General features: G+C 36.5%; 1 pseudogene; it reads right to left on the reverse strand.

Annotated features, from left to right (window-relative positions):
• Window positions 1-419: 419 nt before the first annotated feature.
• Window positions 420-17,411, reverse strand: part of LOC102488606 (histone-lysine N-methyltransferase SETMAR-like) — a 46,536-nt pseudogene continuing 29,544 nt past the window's right edge.

The following is a 17,411-nucleotide window of genomic DNA, read 5'->3' on the forward strand; positions in this document are numbered from 1 at the left end:
GAAACTCTCCCCAAAATACCCTCAGTGGGATGAGGGGAATGGCAGGAGCACTGCTAGTGAAAGACATTCTTCTGTGAAGCTCGTCCAAGCATTTTTCTGCTAAAGTTTCAGCTCATTTTCTCAAAATACAATAACCACGTGTTATCATTCTTTGGCTTCCATAAAGTCAACAAGCAAAATGTGTTTATCATCCCATTAAAAAGATTTTTGCTCTTGACCAGTCCACTTTTGCTTTGACTGGATCATTTCCACTTCTTGGTAACCACTATTCTGACTGTGCGATGTTTCAGAATTGTACTGGTAATTCTTGTCAAAATTCTTTGAACAAATGATTCAGTATCCTGATCCCACTTGCTTAAAATTTCCACTGAAAGCTCTATTCTTGTGTGCAGTTGATCTGGATACAATAGTTCTGGCACCTACCAAAAAGAAAGTCTTTTCAACTTTAATTTTTCAGTCAGAATCATGTAAGCTGAACAACTGAGATGTCTATAATCCATGCTTTGGGATTCAACAAACTCTCGGAAAGCATCTTCTGCATCCTGCTGGTTGTGGAAGTGTTTTCCCTGAAAAAAAAAAGTTGTCAAGATGCTTGGAGAAGTGGTAGCTGGTTGGCAAGAGGTCAGGTGAATATGAAGGATGAGGCAAAACTTTATAGCCTGATTCATTCAACATTTGAAGCATTGATTGTATGACATATGGTCAGATATTGTGGAGAAATATGCCCTTTCTGTTGACCAATGCTGGTTGCAGGCCCTGCAGTTTTCAGTGTATCGCCCCAATGTGGTGAGCATACTTCTCAGATGTAATAGTTTTGCTTAGATTCAGAAAGTTGTAGTAGATCAGACTGGCAGCAGACTACCAAACAGTGACCATGACCTTTCTTTTTGGGTTCAAGTTTGGCTTTGGGAAGTGTTCTGGAGCTCCTCCTCAGTCCAGCCACTGAGCTGGTCATTGCTGATTGTTGTGTAAAATCCACTTTTCATTACACACAACCTGACTGAGAAATGGTTTGCTCTTGTTGCACAGAGTAAGAGATGACAACACTTCAAAATGATTTGTTTGATTTTCAGTCAGCTAAGGAAGCACCCACTTATCAAGTTTTTCACCTTTCCAATTTGCTTCAAATGCCAAATGACCTGTAGAACGATTGACACTGAGTTCTTCAGCAACTTCTCCTAAGGTTGCAAGAGGATTAGCTTTGATGATTGCTCTCAGTTGGTTACTGTCAACTTCTGATGGCCAGCTACTAGGCTCTTCATCTTCAAGGCTCTTCTTTGCAAAACATTTTGAACCACTGCTTTTGTACATTCATTAATAGTTCCTGTGCCAAATGTATTGTTGATGTTGCTGTCTCTGTTGCTTTACAACCCATCTTGAACTCGAATAAGAAAACCATTAGAATTTGCTTTTTGTCTAACATCATTTCCACAGTCTCAGTAATACTTTGGGATTTGCATCACTGAGATGTCCTCTTTTCTTTTTGACTGTCCTGCTACTCCTCCGACCGTCACAAGTTGGTGACCTAAAGGGAACGGTGGAAGGGTGCCACACTAAAGCAAATCCACCTGAAAAAGACTCGGCTCCCTTCTCGCCAGAAACATAAAATACGATAGCGCCGCGGTCACTGCTGCCGAGACAAAATGGTGCTGAGAAGTCAGTTTCAGCAAGTATAATTTTTTTTGAAATACCATGCACAAGCCCAGTTGCAGTGGCACAAATGTAAGAGTACTTCTATAGGATGCTGGAAACACATGAGATACCCAGGTTAAATTCCTGGGCTAACCTTAAAAGGCCAGGAGTGGCGGCACCTACCTGTAATCCTAGCTGACCTGGAGGCTAGGACAAGAGGATCATATCATGACAGACTGTACCAAGAATACTTCTTATCATTCTTTTCCTTTTTGCTCTCATTTTATATATATGTGTGTGTGCATGTGCCATTATATATATATATATATATATATATATATATAAAATGAGTGTGTATGTGTATAATCACTAAAAAATTTAAAGTAAGAGAGAAACACCAATTAAAATATATCATTTATAATAGCAACTAAAATATTAAATACTCCAAGTAAATTTTATTATAAAAGGTATATTATTTATGAAGAAAATTATAAAATTTAATTGAAAGATATCAATGAAGACCTATATATACATATATATGTAGAAAGACACTATGTTCATGGATAGAAAAATTCAATACTTAAAAATGTCAGCCTTTTTAAAATAATCTATAGATTTAATGAGATTCAAATTAACATACTAACAGAATTTCTGTGGAATTCACCAAGCCATCTCTAAGCCCAGTTGCAGTGGCACAATGTAAGAGCACAGAGAAGAATACCCAAAAGTCTACATTAAAATGTCCTAGTGGGTCCTTGGCCGCTCATGCAGAGAATGTTACTGAAGGCCTGGGAGAGAAGAACCACAAGAGAACCAAAGGTGTATTAGCAGCTGTACAGCACTAGTAAGAAAGCAGCTGAAGTTTGAAACTGGTAAAGTGAAACAAACCTGGAGTATACCCTGAGCTTTCAGTTCAGACTTCAGAAAGATATTTGCTATTCATCCCCTAAGAATAGAGAACACCCTGCAAGTAAGGAAACAGCTCTTCTAACAAAGCCTTAAGCTAAGTGTCAGCAGAATCAAGATAATCCTCTGGTAATTTACCTGCCTGCCAAAACAAAATTCAACACTTTTCAGAAGAAGGTAATGTGATCCAGAGCCTCTACAAGGTGTCATCCAGAATACTCAAGTTTAAAAAAACAAAACAAAAAAATATCAGTCATAGGAAGATGCAGAGAAAAGAAGTTATAAATATAAAGAGAAAAAGTAATGACTGAGAAATTATTCAGATGCTGGAATTTAGGCAAGAATTTTAACATAACTATAATAAATATATTAAAGAATATATAGAGTGGGGCTGGCAGGTGGCATGGTGGTTAAACACTGAACTCCCACATGGCTGACCTGATGGCTCTCTCTTTCTCTATCTTTCACTCTCCCTCTCTTGTCTGTCTCTCTGTGGTGAGCACATGTGCCCTATAACAAATCTTAAAAAAAGAATAATAATAAATAAAAATAAATAAATAATTCTTTAAAAAAGAAACCATAGGAAAAGATAGGTAAAATAGATGAAAAAGAAAAGAACATCAATCAACAATTAATTAGAACTGGTAAAAAAAAAAATTGACTATCCTAGAATTAAAAGACATAGTATCTGGAGTTAGAAACTTACTGGGTAGGTCCAGCTGCAGATCTAGAATGGCAGAAGACAGAATAAGTGAATTTTAAAAAAGGTCAGTAGAAAAATACACAAATGTAAACACAAAGCGGAAAATATGGAGAAAAAAATGGAATAGAGTGAACAAGTGGGTAATGCTCAAGTGGTCTCATATACAGAGTGTGCATGCCTTATAACTAGAGTACAGAAGGAGAGAAAATAAAACAGATCAATCTTTAAATACTGGCTAAGAATTTTCAAAATCTGATTTAAAAAGAAAAACAAAACAGATTCAAAAAGTCAAATAAACCTTAAGCATGATCATGTAAGGAAGACCACACCTAAGTGAATTATAGTGGAATTATAGAAAAGTAAAGCATAAGAATCATCTCAAAAGTAGCCAGAAAGAGGAAAGAACACTATTTTCAAAGGCATAACAAAGAGAATTATGGATGATTTTTTAACAGAAATTATAGAATTCAGAATATAATAGAATCTCATCTTCAAACTGTTTGAGGAAAATCTGCAGAGAATTCTCTGCCATGTATAAGATCTTTTAAAAAGATGTTAACAGCCAGCCGTGGCATGGTAGTGAAAGCAGCTGAATCCCAGGTGGCTGACTGTATGGTTCAATCCCCAGACCTGGTGGCTACAGTAGTCCCCAGTCATTTTGGCAGCAGGAACTGGTTTCGTGGAAGACAATCTTTCCATGAACCAGGACGGGGTATGATTCAAGTGCGTTACATTTATTTTGTACTTTATCTTTATTATTATTACATCACAATAATAAGGATAGGTAGCTGTCTGTGGCTCAGAGGCTGAATACCCCAGAAACAAGCTTTTCCCATGTGTGTGCATGCCCCAAATCCAAAGAGGAGAATGGAGGAGAGGAGACTGTAGTGTGGCCATCCCCTCTGGGGGGAAGAAGGGTTCTTTCTCACTTTCTCTTGCTCTCTCTTTCTCTAGCAAGTACACACCACCTACAGCAAACTTTAAAAAAAAAGAAAAGGGAACCAGCAGTTAGCGTAATGGCTATGTCGCTGCACTCCCATGTAGTCGACCGTGGTTTGAGTCCCGGAACCGGTGGCTTAAAACTCACGCCAGGCGCGTGTGCGTATGTGCCCAAGATCCCGAGAGGAGAATGGAGGAGAAGGGATTGTGGCGTGACCATCCTCCCCGGGGGGTGATTTCTCGCTTTCTGTCTCTATGTCTCTCTCTCTGTCTGTCTGGCGAGCGCATGCGCCCTATAGCGAAAAACCTCTCCAAAAAAAAAAAAGAAAAAAACAATGGTATTTTCCAAAAAAGACAAACACACACACACACACACACACACACACACACACACACAAACACACACACACAAAGATAGAAGAGCTTGTCTCCAATGACCTCACACTACGATAATTGCATAGAAGCATAAAATTGTAGGAAACAAAAATTTCTTGAGAAAAGGTAACTATATGAGCAATTGTAAGTGCATACTGACTGTGGAAAACAACAAAAAATGGGAATTGACATTGCATGCGAAAATAAAATACAATAATAGCAAAAGGTAAATGGAGTTAAAGTCTTTGCATTTTTAGGATGTAGCAAAAATACCAATTTAAGGTGAGCTGAAAAAAATTCAAGAAAGAACATTTTAACTTTTTTTTTTCTTTTTAGACAGATTTTTGCTATAGGGCACATGTGCTCATTGGAGAGACAGAAACAGAAAGCGAGAAATCGCCCCCTGGTGGGGATGGCCATGCTGCAATCCCTTCTTCTCCATTCTTCTCTCAGGATTCAAGGCACATACACACGCATGCATACGGCATGAGTTTTAAGTCACCAGGTCCAGGACTTGAACCATGGTCGACTACATGTGAGTCTAGCGAGGCAACCATTATGTCATCTGCTGGTCCCAAGGACATTTTAATTTCTAAAGTAACCATCAAACTGAAAACAAAGGAAATGTACTTAAAGAGCTAATAGAGGACAAATGAAATAAAAATATTACACAGAAGAAAATTATAAAAACAAGAAGCAAGAAAAAAATGAAAGAAATAATAATAATCATAAAATGGCAGAATGGTAAACTTAAACCTACTTATTTACAGTAATTTCTTTACATGTAAATGGTCTAAATACTCCACTTAAAAAACAAAGACTATCAGAATAGATGTTACATGTTGTTTACAGGAAACACCTATCATAGATAAAGACACAGAATGGTTAAAAGTAAAATACTGAGGGGCCAGCAGGTGGCATGGTGGTTAAGGTGCTGGACTCCCACATAGTCAATCATGGTTTGAGTCCTGAATCCGGTGGTTTAAAACAATGTGTGCACATGCATGCCCAAAATCCCAAGAGGAGAATGGAGGAGAAGGGAATGTAATGTGGCATCCTCCCTGGGGGGAGGGAGGAGTGATTTCTCACCTCTCTCTGTCTCTCTCTCTCTTCCTCTTCCCCATCACCAATCCTCTTCCATACGACCCCATCTCTCTCTAGTACACTCTATGACAAAAGCCTAAAAGTAAAAAGTGAAAGAATGGAAAAGTTAAACCATGTGAAAAACTAACTACTAACTACAATAAAGAAAAAATAGCAGAACTAAAAGAGATAGTGAAATACAAAATAATAGTGAAGATAGTAACAAACTACCCTCAGTAACTAACAGAACAGCAGTAAGAATGGGAATGATAATCCAAACTAAGTCAATGGACATCTATAGAGCACACATTGAATAACAGAACACATATTCTTTTCCAATGTATATGGGACAATGACTAAAATAAACTATGTCTTAGATCAGAAACCAAGACTTGAAAATTTTAGAGATCTAAAATTTTATACTCTTTGACCACCAGAAGATTCTATTAGGACATGAGCCAGCTCTGTGGTGCAACAATAATGTGCTGCTCAAGAGAAGCTGGATCCCACAAGGGAACTATAATTAGAATCCTCAGCCTGGTTGGTTTAAAACATTCTGGGCATGTCTACAAGGTCGATGAGCTGGAAGAATGGAGGAAGGGGATTTCAGTATGATAATACCCAGTGGAGGGCTCTCATCTCTGTCTTTCCTCCTCTTCCTTCTCTCTATTTCTCTTTCTCTCTCAAGAGTACATGTACTCGATCATGAATACATTTTTTTAAAAGTATACCAGGACTCAAAAAGAGAAAGATAATGAGAAAAATCTCCAAATGTTTGAAAATTAAGCAATACATTGATTTTATTTTATTTTTTAAATTTTGCCAGAGTGTAGGGTTACCAGGTGGCGTGGTGGTTGGGGTGCTGGACTCCCACATGGCCAACCACAGCTAGAGTCCCAGACCTGGAGGCTTGGTTTTTTTTTCTCTCTCTCTCTCTCTCCTCTCTCTCTTGAGCGCTTGTATCAAAAGTGAAAAAATAATAATGATGCTAAATAAAAGACTAAATAAACAATCTTTAAAAACCTTTTGCCAGAGGGTGAAAGCAACACATAGAGAGAGAGAGGGAGAGTAAGAAAGCACCCCTATGAGGAATCACCTCTCCTACATCTCTCCCTCCCCTCAGGACTCCAGTACAAATACACAGATGACTGCCTTCCAAAACTCTGGGCCCAGGATCAGAACTGCTCGTTTGACAATTTAAGATTCAGCTGCCTCAACCACCATGTCAACAACTGGTCCGGCAACACATTGTTAAATGACCCCTCAGTCAAAGAAGAAGTCACATGACAAAGTAGAACATATTTGGGGCTGACTCACAGTGAAATCTCTGATGCAGCTAAAGCAGTTCCTTAGAGAAAATTTTATAGCTTTAAGTATATACATTAGAAAAGAAAAAAATAGAGAGAGATTTAAGTTCCAGTCTTAAGGAGCTAGAACACCAAATTAAACCAAAAAATGCAGAAATAAATAAGTAAATAATAAAGAGAAAATTGATTAAACAGAACATATGCATACAATAAAGAAGATCAATGAAATCAAATGCTGGAGCACTGAAAATGTCATAAAAAAACTAAAATCTATTAAAAAAATAAAATTTATAAAAGATAATTAAAATAGATGAAGTTAAAAAGTAATAAAATTGATCAAGAAAACAAAAAAGAAAATGCAAATGGCCAACATCAGAAACAAAAAGAGGAAATAACTGCAGATTATACATTGTTATGACCACCACTACTATGCCAATAAAATAGAAAATTCAGATGAAATAAGTTTATATTATTAAGATAATTTAACTTTTCCTTCGAAGATGTTCACACAAAGAAAACACCATTGTGAATTTGTCCAATTTTTTCAGGAAGAAATAATATCAATCTTACACAAACTCTTCCAAAGAGAAGAAATAGATATTTGATTAGTAGTATCCAATGCCAATACTTTGCATTTCTCTGTTGCCACATCATACCAGTGCTACCAGTGCCCTCTTTACAATTGGGAATAGGATTATCAGCACCTTTAAATCTAATCAGATTAGAAAATCAACTGCAGAAAACCTATAATTAACTCAGGAAACTTGTTTTTAAGATTCTGTTCCTTCATACTCCACTCTTGGTAGCAAAATCTGTACTACTGAGGTTTTTCACCAGAAAAACAGAAATAGAGTCAGGTGTGTGTGTGTGTGTGTGTGTGTGTATGGTGGGTAAAAAGAGAGATTCTTACCAATGCTAAGAATTGGCTCACACACAGTTGTTTAACCAGGCTAGGCAAGTGTGAAATCCCTGGAGCAGGCTGTAGATAAAGCAGGTCAGAAACTCAGGCATTCCTTTTTTCTGGCTGGAACCACAGAGGGTAGGGCATTTAAGAGAAGAAAAAGAAGGTTCCTGCAGCAGCAGAAACCAAGAAAAAGGCTCCTGCTGTACCAGAAACCCTTAAGAAAAAGCAAAGGAATTTTGCGGGGCCAAAGATCAAGTTCCTGAGAAAAGTTTGCTCAAAAGATGCTTTGAAAGGCAAGGAGGAAGCTTATCTATGAAAAAGGTAAGCACTATTTTAAGGAATATAGGCAGATGTACAGAATTGAGATTCGCATGGCCAGGGTGGCAAGAAAAGCTGACAACTTTTATGACCTGCAAAACCCAAATTGATGTTTGTCATCAGGATCAGAGATAACAATGGAGTGAGCCTAAAGGTTCAAAAGTATTGCAGCTTCTTCATCTTCGCCAGATCTTCAATGGCACCTCAATTAACATTCTGAGAATTGTGGAACCCTATATTGCATGGGGGTATCCAAACCTGAAGTCAGTAAATGAACCGATCTACAAATGTGGTTATGGTAAAATCAATAAGAAGCAAATTGTTTTCATAGATAGCTCTCGATCTCTTGGTAAATTTGGCATCATCTGCATGGGGGATCTGATACACGAAATCTATACTGTTGGAAAACACTTCAAAGAAGCAAATATTTCCTATGGTCCTTCAAATTATCTTCTCCACGAAGTAGAACAAAGAAAAATATCACCCATTTTGTAAAAGGTGGAGATGCTGGCAACAGGGAAGACTAGATCAACAGACTTATTAGAAGGATGGACTAAGGTATCCACCATGATTAATTTTGTAATCTGGTCAGTAAATAAACAGTGGCTGGTTTCAGATTGGAAAAAAAGAAAGAGAAAGAAAAGAAAAGAAAAGAAAAAAAAGAAAAGAAAAGAAAAGAAAAGAAAAGAAAAGAAAAGAAAAGAAAAGAAAAGAAAAAAAGAAAGAAAGAAAGAAGAAAGAAAGAGAAAGAAATGAACTTTCAGGCAGAAACTGAAACTAAACCCAGAGAAGAATTTCTTCTTTCTCAGAAAACCCTCCATTTGATTCTTAAAGTCTTTTGATGGGTTGGATCAAGTCCACCAGATTATCAAAAATAATCTCCTCCACTTAAAGTTAACTACTTATAAATGCTAATAACCTCTTTAAAATGCCTTCACAACAATACCTGAATTAGTGAATTGAATAACTGGGGACTATAGCCTAGCATGTCAACACACAAAGCTGATCATCAAATGGGATTTGTTCTATATATATATATATAAGAACTGTTTCAAAATTGAGAATCAATGATTTATTAACATTAACAAAATAAAGAAGAAACATCATATATTCATCAAAATAGATGTAAAAGATTATAATAATATAAAATGTTCAGATTAGAAAAAAAAAAACCTGTCATTATGTCAGATGCCATAGCTGTGTTTGTATAAAATCAAAAAGAATATGTAAGACAGACTACATCAGCACATGCTGCTAAGATACTATGCAGGCAGGAATCACATGGGAAGCTCAGGTTTGGTTCCAACTTAAAGGCAGGGCATGGCGTGGTATCCTGTAATCCCAGAGGGGGGCTACAGTAGGAGGATCTCCAGTTTGAGGCTGGCATCAACAACAAAGTGAGATTCTCTATAAAAAGGAGCTGGGTGATGTAATATATGCCTGTAGTCTTAGCTGGGAGGCTGAGGCAGGAGCATTGCGCCTGGCAAGATTCTGTCTTTAAAAAAGAAAAAGAACAAAAAATATAGTAATAATAACTGAATTTAACAAGGATACTAGATAAAATTCAACTTATAAGAAATCACTTGTATTTCTATTTATTAGCACCCTGTAAACATGTTTGACATCTCTTATCATAAGGAAATGCAAATGAAAGCCACAACGAAATACCACTTAAACCTAGTCAGAATGGTTAAAATTTTAAAAATAAATAATGATGGGATCAGCAGTTAGTGTAATGGCTATGTCGCTGGACTCCTCTATAGTCAACTGCGGTTCGCGTCCTGGACCTGGTGGCTTAAAACTCATGCCCAGCACATGTGCATGCGTGCCCAAGATCCCGAGGGGAGAATGGAGGAGAAGGGATTGCGGCGTGGTCATCCCCCCTGTGGGGTGATTTCTCGCATTCTGTCTCTCTGTCTCTCTCTGGCTGGCTGGCAAGCGCATGCACCCTATAGCAAAAGCCTCTCTAAATAAATAAATAAATAAATAATGATTAGTACTAGCGAGGCTGTACTAGGGAACTCTCCTACTCCTTTGGTGAGAATACAAATTAGTACAACCACTTTGGAGAACAATATGGAGATTCCTCAGAAACCTACAAATAGAAACTTCAAATAAAACATTTATAACACCAGCAATTACAAAATAAATGGAAATAAAAAAATACATAAATAAATAAATAAGTGGAAATAAATCTAGAAAATGTTTAAGTTCTTTAGACTGAAAACTGAATAGTATAATCTATTTGCAAGATGCATGTGCACTTTGCAGATATAAGGTCAAGAGAGTGAGAAAACATCTCCCATGGGGCATGGTAAAGCTGCAATCCCTTCTCCATTTCTCCTTTCTTTTTGGATTTATGCATGCATGCATGCACACATGATGTGTTTCTCAAGCTTCTGAGTCTGAGGCCTACATAGTACTATCAATCATTTGGGATTCAGCTGCTTTTAACTATACCAGGCCATGGGTTAGCCTGAAAATTGAGTATTATTACTGAGAGAAATTAAAGAAGTCCTAATTAAGTGGAGGGAAACACAATATTTATAGTTGGAAATTGGATATTGTTCAATGTCAGTTCTGTCCTTTTTTGTATAAATGTAAAGAAATCTCAATTCTGGCAGTTTTTTATGAAACTGACAGGCCAATTATCAAACACATATGGAAATTCAAAGAACTTAGAATACCCCAGCTAATATTGGGCAAAAAAAAGGATAAAATGTAAAACTGTGTAAGACTTACACACTACTAGTTAGCAAGACCTAGTATAATATTTTGGTGACTAATTATTGTGGCTCTGGTTTTAATAGAAAAATACAATAATGCGAAGTCCAAAAAAGTCCAGAAACACATATGGTCAAAAACTCCACTATAATTCAGTGAGAAAAAGTTATTTTTTTCTAAATAAATTATGATGGCCATTTGGATATCAACATGGATATCCATGTGAGGAAAAAAATAAAACTTAACCCCTACTTCAAAGCTACAAAAATATTTACTTCAAGTGAATCATGGACTCAAACATGGAGGTTAAAATAATCAAGTTTCTATATAAAAAAAGAAGAGAATATACACATGACTAAGATAGACAAAGATTTCCTAAACAGGACATAAAAAGCATAAGTCATAAAAGATGGAACCAGCAGGTGGTATAGTGGTTTAAGTGCTGGACTTCTACATGGCCAGTAGCAGTTCAAGTCCCAGACTCAGTGACTTGAAACTTACACAGGGCTCATGTGCATGCACGCCCAAAATCCTGAGAGGAGAATGGAGAAGATATTGAAGTGTGACCATCCTCCTGGGGGTGATTTCTCTCTATCTATTTATCTATCTCTCTCTCTGTCTCTCTCTCTCTCTCTCCAGTGAATTCAAACACGCTATAGCAAAAATCTCTCGGAAAAAATAAAGATGAAAACTAAAAAACAGAAATTGTTAAAATTAAGAACTCCTAATCCTAAAAGACATTTTAAAAATGAATAGAGGGACCAGCAGTTAGCATAATGGCTATGTCGCTGGACTCCCATGTAGTCGACTGTGGTTCCCGTCCTGGACCCAGCAGCTTAAGACTCAGGCTGGTCACGTGTGGGTGCGTCCGTGCCCAAGATCCCAAGAGGAGAATGGAGGAGAAGAGATTGCGGTGTAGCCATGCCCCCTAGGGGGTGATTTCTCGCTTTCTGTCTCTCTGTCTATCTCTCTGTCTTTCTGGCGAGCACACGCACCCTATCTCAAAAACCTCTCCAAAAAAAAATTGTTAAAAAATAAATAAATAAATGAATAGAGAAGCCATAGGCTGGAGAAAGAAGTTTATGTCACATATGGGAGGTCTTCAAACCATTCAAGGAAAATGCATGCTATGAAAAATATTGTGTATGAATATCAAAATGCTTTACACCAAAATAAATTGTTACTTCATTTTCCACAAACTTTTGAAGTATCCTTATATAAGTAGTTGCACCAAGTATATGTAAAGAACATCTATAAATTATTACCAAAAATATTATTTAATTTTAAATGGCAAAACATCTGAATAAGAACTTTATAGGAGAAATATTAAAATGTTCAATAAACATACATGAAGATAATCAACATGAAGAAGAAATAAAAGTATTTCTATTTATATATGGCATAATTGTATACACAGTAAATCCAGAAGAATTCACACACACACACACACAAAAGAACAAAAAAAAAAATCCTAGAAGTGATAAATTAATACAGTAAAGTGGGAGGATACAAAATCAACAAACAAAAATCAATAGCATTTTTATACAACAACAATGCAATAGAATGGAAGAAAACAATCTCATTACAATAGTACACACAAAAGAGATATTTAGGTATAAAACTAACCAAGGAAGTAAAAGTCCTCTATAAGAAAAAAACTATGAAAGGAAAAAAGAAAGAAAATTATACAAAAAAGTGAAAAGACATCTTATGTTCCTGGATTGGAAGAGCTAACAATCAAAATGTCATTCTTACCCAATTTAATCTATAAATTCAAAGAAATTCCTATCAAATTACCAGAGATATTTCTCACAGAAATAGAAAAAAAAATCTTTTTTTTTTTTCTGGAATCATTAAAGGCTCTGTATCACCAAAGAACACTGTGCGAAAAAGAAATAAAGTAGGAAGCATCACACTTCCTGACCTCAAAATGTATTACAAAGCTGTGATATCCAAAACAGCATAGTACTGGCACAAAAACAGGCATTTAGACCAATAGGAAAGAATAGAGAATGCAGCAATAATCCCCCAAATATAGTCAACTGATTTTTAACAAAGCATATAAAACAATCCAGTGGGGGAAAGAAAATCTCTACAACAACTGGTGTTAGAAAAACTAGAAATTCACCTATAGAATAAAAGAAACTGGACCCCTATCTCTCATCATTAAAAAAAAAAAATCAACTCAAAATGGATGAAAGATTGGGGCTAGCAGGTGGCATGGTGGTTGGGTCACTGGACTCCCACAGGGTTGATAGTAGTTCAAGTCTTGGACCTGGTGGTTTGCTTTCTCTCTCTCTCTCTCTCTCTCTCTCTCATGCACCCTTTAGCAAATTTAAAAAATTAATAATGATAAATAAAATTAAATAAATAATTCTTTTTAAAAAATGGATCAAAGGTCTAAATATAAAACCTCGAACTATAGGATCAAAGATAAAAACCTAAGACCTCAAACTATAATACTACTGGTGAAAAACACAGGGGAAACTCTGAGAGACATTGGCATAGGCAAAGACTTCTTAAACAAGATTCCCAAAACACAGGCAATAATCCCCAAAATAGACAAGTGGGATTACATCATATTAAGAAGTTTCTGCACAGCAAAAGGCACAGTAACTAGTGTGAATCAGCAACCCTCAGAATGGGAGAATATTTTTGAAGACCGTGACTCATAATAGGGACTGATACCAGAATACACAGGAAACTCCAGCAGTTCTCCTGGAGGAGGGAGAAATGATCAACCCAATTAAAAGATGTGAAAATGAACTGACTATCCACACTTTATGGTAGAAACTAAAAGATTAGAGGATACCAAAGCATGAAAAATGGTCATGGACAATAAAAACAATGTGGAAAGAGAGTAGGAGATGGAGAAGAGTGAGAGGAAAGGGATCAAGGAGAAAAATAGAGAGGCAAGACATTTGAAGGACACAGAAATGGTAGATTGTGGATGTTGATAACATGTATGATATCTTTAACTGGACTGGTGGAAAGTGTTGGGTAAATTCATTTTACAAGCTGTAGTGATGTACAGTTCTTGAATGTATAAAATAAATTAAAATAATAAAAAAGATATAAGCAAACTAAAAGAAAATCCTGCTATGTTACAACATAGATGAAACTGGAGGATATTATGCTAAGTAAAATAAGCCAGTCATAGAAGGACAAATACTAAATAATACCATTGATATGAGGTATCTAAAAATAGTCAAACTCATAGAACAGTGTTTGCCAGAAGTGGGAAGTGGCACAGCTAATAGGGAGCTGCTGTTTGACAGATATAAAGTTTCAGTTACACAGGATGAGTAAGTTCTAGAGATCATCTGTAAAACATTAAATCTATAGTTAATAATATTGTTTTGTGCACTTAAATAGTTGTTAAATGGGTAGAACTCATGTCAAGTGTCCTTGCCACAAAATAAATAAATAAATAAATACATAATACATAAATAAATAATAAAATAATCCTCAAACTATAAAACTACTGGTAGAAAACATGGGAAAACTCTTTGAGACAATGGAGTAGGCAAAGAACTCTTAAGTAAGATCTTCAAAGCACAAACAATAACCCTGAAAATAAAGAGTGAAACTACATCAAGCTAAAATGTTTCTGTACAGCAAAAGAAACAATAGAGTGAAGAGAAAACCCTCAGAATGGGAGAATATATTTGCAAGCTATACTTTAGATAAAGGACTGATAACCAGAATATACAGGGAATTCAAGAAGCTTACCCCCCCAAAATTTATCAATTCAATAAAAAGACGGGAAAATGAGCTGAATAGACAACTCAAGAAAGACATACAAATAACCAAAAAACTTATGAAAAAATGCTCAACAAATATCTCTTATCATAAGGGAAATGCAAATCAAAATCACATTTAACCCCAGTCAGAATGGCAAAGATTAAAAAAATAACGGTAAGTGCTGGTGCAGCTGCAGTTAAAACGGAACCCTCATACACTGTTGGTGGGACTGTAAATTAGTACAACCACTGTGGAGAACTATATGGAAGTTCCTCGGTAACATACAAATAGAACTACCATGTGATCCAGTAATTTCACTCTAAGGCATCTATCAAAAAAATCAGAAAACGCCCAATTAGAAACATACTTGTATATCTATGTTTATTGCAACATTATTCACAATTGCTAGGATATGGAATCAACCCAAATGTTCAAGAATAGATGAGTGGATTGAAAAAATGTGGCACATATACACTACAGAATACTACTTAAGCCATAAAAATCAAGGAGCCCCTGACATTTGATACAAAGTAGAGAAATATGGAAGATTTAATGTTAAGCCAAGTAAGCCAGACTATGAGAGACAGGCATTGTATGTCCCCACTTAACACATACATTTAATAAATGCAATAATTACAATATGTTTTAAAAACAATTTCAAAAAAAAGAAAAGAAAGGCTCTGGCAGGTGCTATGGTTAAGGGCGCTGGACTCCCACATGGCCTACTGAGGTTCAAGTCCCGGACCTGGCAAATTACTTTCTCATTTTCCCTATCTCTCTTTTGCTCTGTACCTCTCTGGTCAAATTAAAGTAAGTAAGTAAATAAATAAAGTTAAATAATAAAAAAAATCTTAAAAAAAAAAAAAAGAAAAGATCAACATGATTTTTCTTTGGAGGAATTCAGTTTTAAATGATGATGTGATGCCACTAAGTACCTAAAAGAATGGCTAGAATTTTTTTTTTTTTGATCTTTTTTTTTTGGAGAGATTTTCACTGTAGGGCGCGTGCGCTCGCCAGACAGACAGAGAGAGACATAGAGACAAAAAGCGAGAAATCACCCCCCAGGGGGGATGGTCACGCTGCAATCCCTTCTCCTCCATTCTCCTCTCGGGATCTTGGGCACGCACGCACACGTGCCCGGCATGAGTTTTAAGCCACCGGGTCCGGGACACGAACCGCGGTCGACTACGTGGGAGTCCAGCGACATAGCCATTACGCTAACTGCTGGTTCCCAAAGAATGGCTAGAATTTTGAAAGACTGACAATACTGTGTTAGCAAAGATTTTAAGTGACTAGAATAACCTTGCACTGAAATGGGCTTGTAAATTGCACAACTAATTTGAGAATCAATTTAGTAGCTGTTTACTGACTTTGGACATATCCATATCCTATGATCCTTCATTTCTGAATCTATACTCAAAAGAAATAAATTCTTATGCTTACTAGAAGATATGTACAAGAATGTTATATTTCAGCTTCATATATAACAGCTTCCAAACTGGAGACTGTTCAAATGTCTTTAACAGTTTTAACAGTATAATAGGCAGAATAATAATGGTAATAACCAGATGTCCTCACTCCAAAAAAAAAGAAACAAATAATGGGCAGATGTCCAAGTCCTAACTCCTGGAAACCGTGAATTTGTTATGTTACATTTTGAAGGGGACTTTGAAGGTATGGTTAAGGACCTTAAGGTCAGTGAGATTATTTTGGATTTTCCACATAGACCCAATTCAAACACATGGGTCCTTAAATCAGAAGACCTTTCCTGACTGTGATCAGAGAGGGAGATGTGAATATAGAGGAATAGTCAGAGATAAGCAACATTTTTTAGCTTTGAAGATAGAGGACAGAGCCATGAATCAAGTAATGCAGGAAGTCTCTAGAGTTGGAAAAGATAAAAAAAAAAAAAAAAGATCCTCTCATAGAGCTTCCAGAAAGGAATACAGTTCTGCAGACACTTTTTAAAAAATTTACCTTGGGAACCAGCAGTTAGCGTAATGGCTATGTTGCTGGACTCCCACGTAGTCAACCGCGGTTCGTGTCCCGGACCCGGTGGCTTAAAACTCACGCCGGGCGCATGTGCGTGCGTGCCCAAGATCCCGAGAGGAGAATGGAGGAGAAGGGATTGCGGCGTGACCATCCCCCCTGGGGGGTGATTTCTTGCTTTCTGTCTCTATGTCTCTCTCTGTCTGTCTGGCAAGCACACGCGCCCTACAGTGAAAATCTCTCCCCCCCCCAAAAAAAAAATTTACCTTCAATCACTGTACATCTTTAATATGTATGATATGTTTTTTCTCAGCATTAATATGGTCCCCATTAGTAAAGTCATCAAAGACATTACCATATAGATTATCATCAATAGATCACTTTTCATTTTTGTGTCTATTTAATGTTTTGTTTGCTGTGTTCTCTGATCCCCTCCGTCCTACCCTCTATGACCCATCCCCCATTACCTACTCCCTTCTATACTGTCTCTAATATATACAGTTAGCCTCCCTGCTGTTTACCTTCCAATCTTTCAGTTTCTACTAGAGAGCACAGACATTCAGTATATATTAAGTGGAGATATACAATGCCTCTTTTTCATAGTCTGACTTACTTCACTTAGCATTAAATCTTCCGTATTTGTCCACTTTCTATCCAATGTCAGGGTCTCGTTTTTTATGGCTGAATAGCATTCCAGAGAGTACAAGTGCCATATTTTCTTCTCCTTTTTTTTAAAGAATTACTTTAACTTTATTTATTTTAACTTTATTTATTTATTTATTTATTT

The sequence above is a fragment of the Tupaia chinensis genome, unplaced genomic scaffold (genome assembly GCF_000334495.1).
Source record: "Tupaia chinensis unplaced genomic scaffold, TupChi_1.0 Scaffold000659_1, whole genome shotgun sequence".
NCBI classification, from domain to species: domain Eukaryota; kingdom Metazoa; phylum Chordata; class Mammalia; order Scandentia; family Tupaiidae; genus Tupaia; species Tupaia belangeri.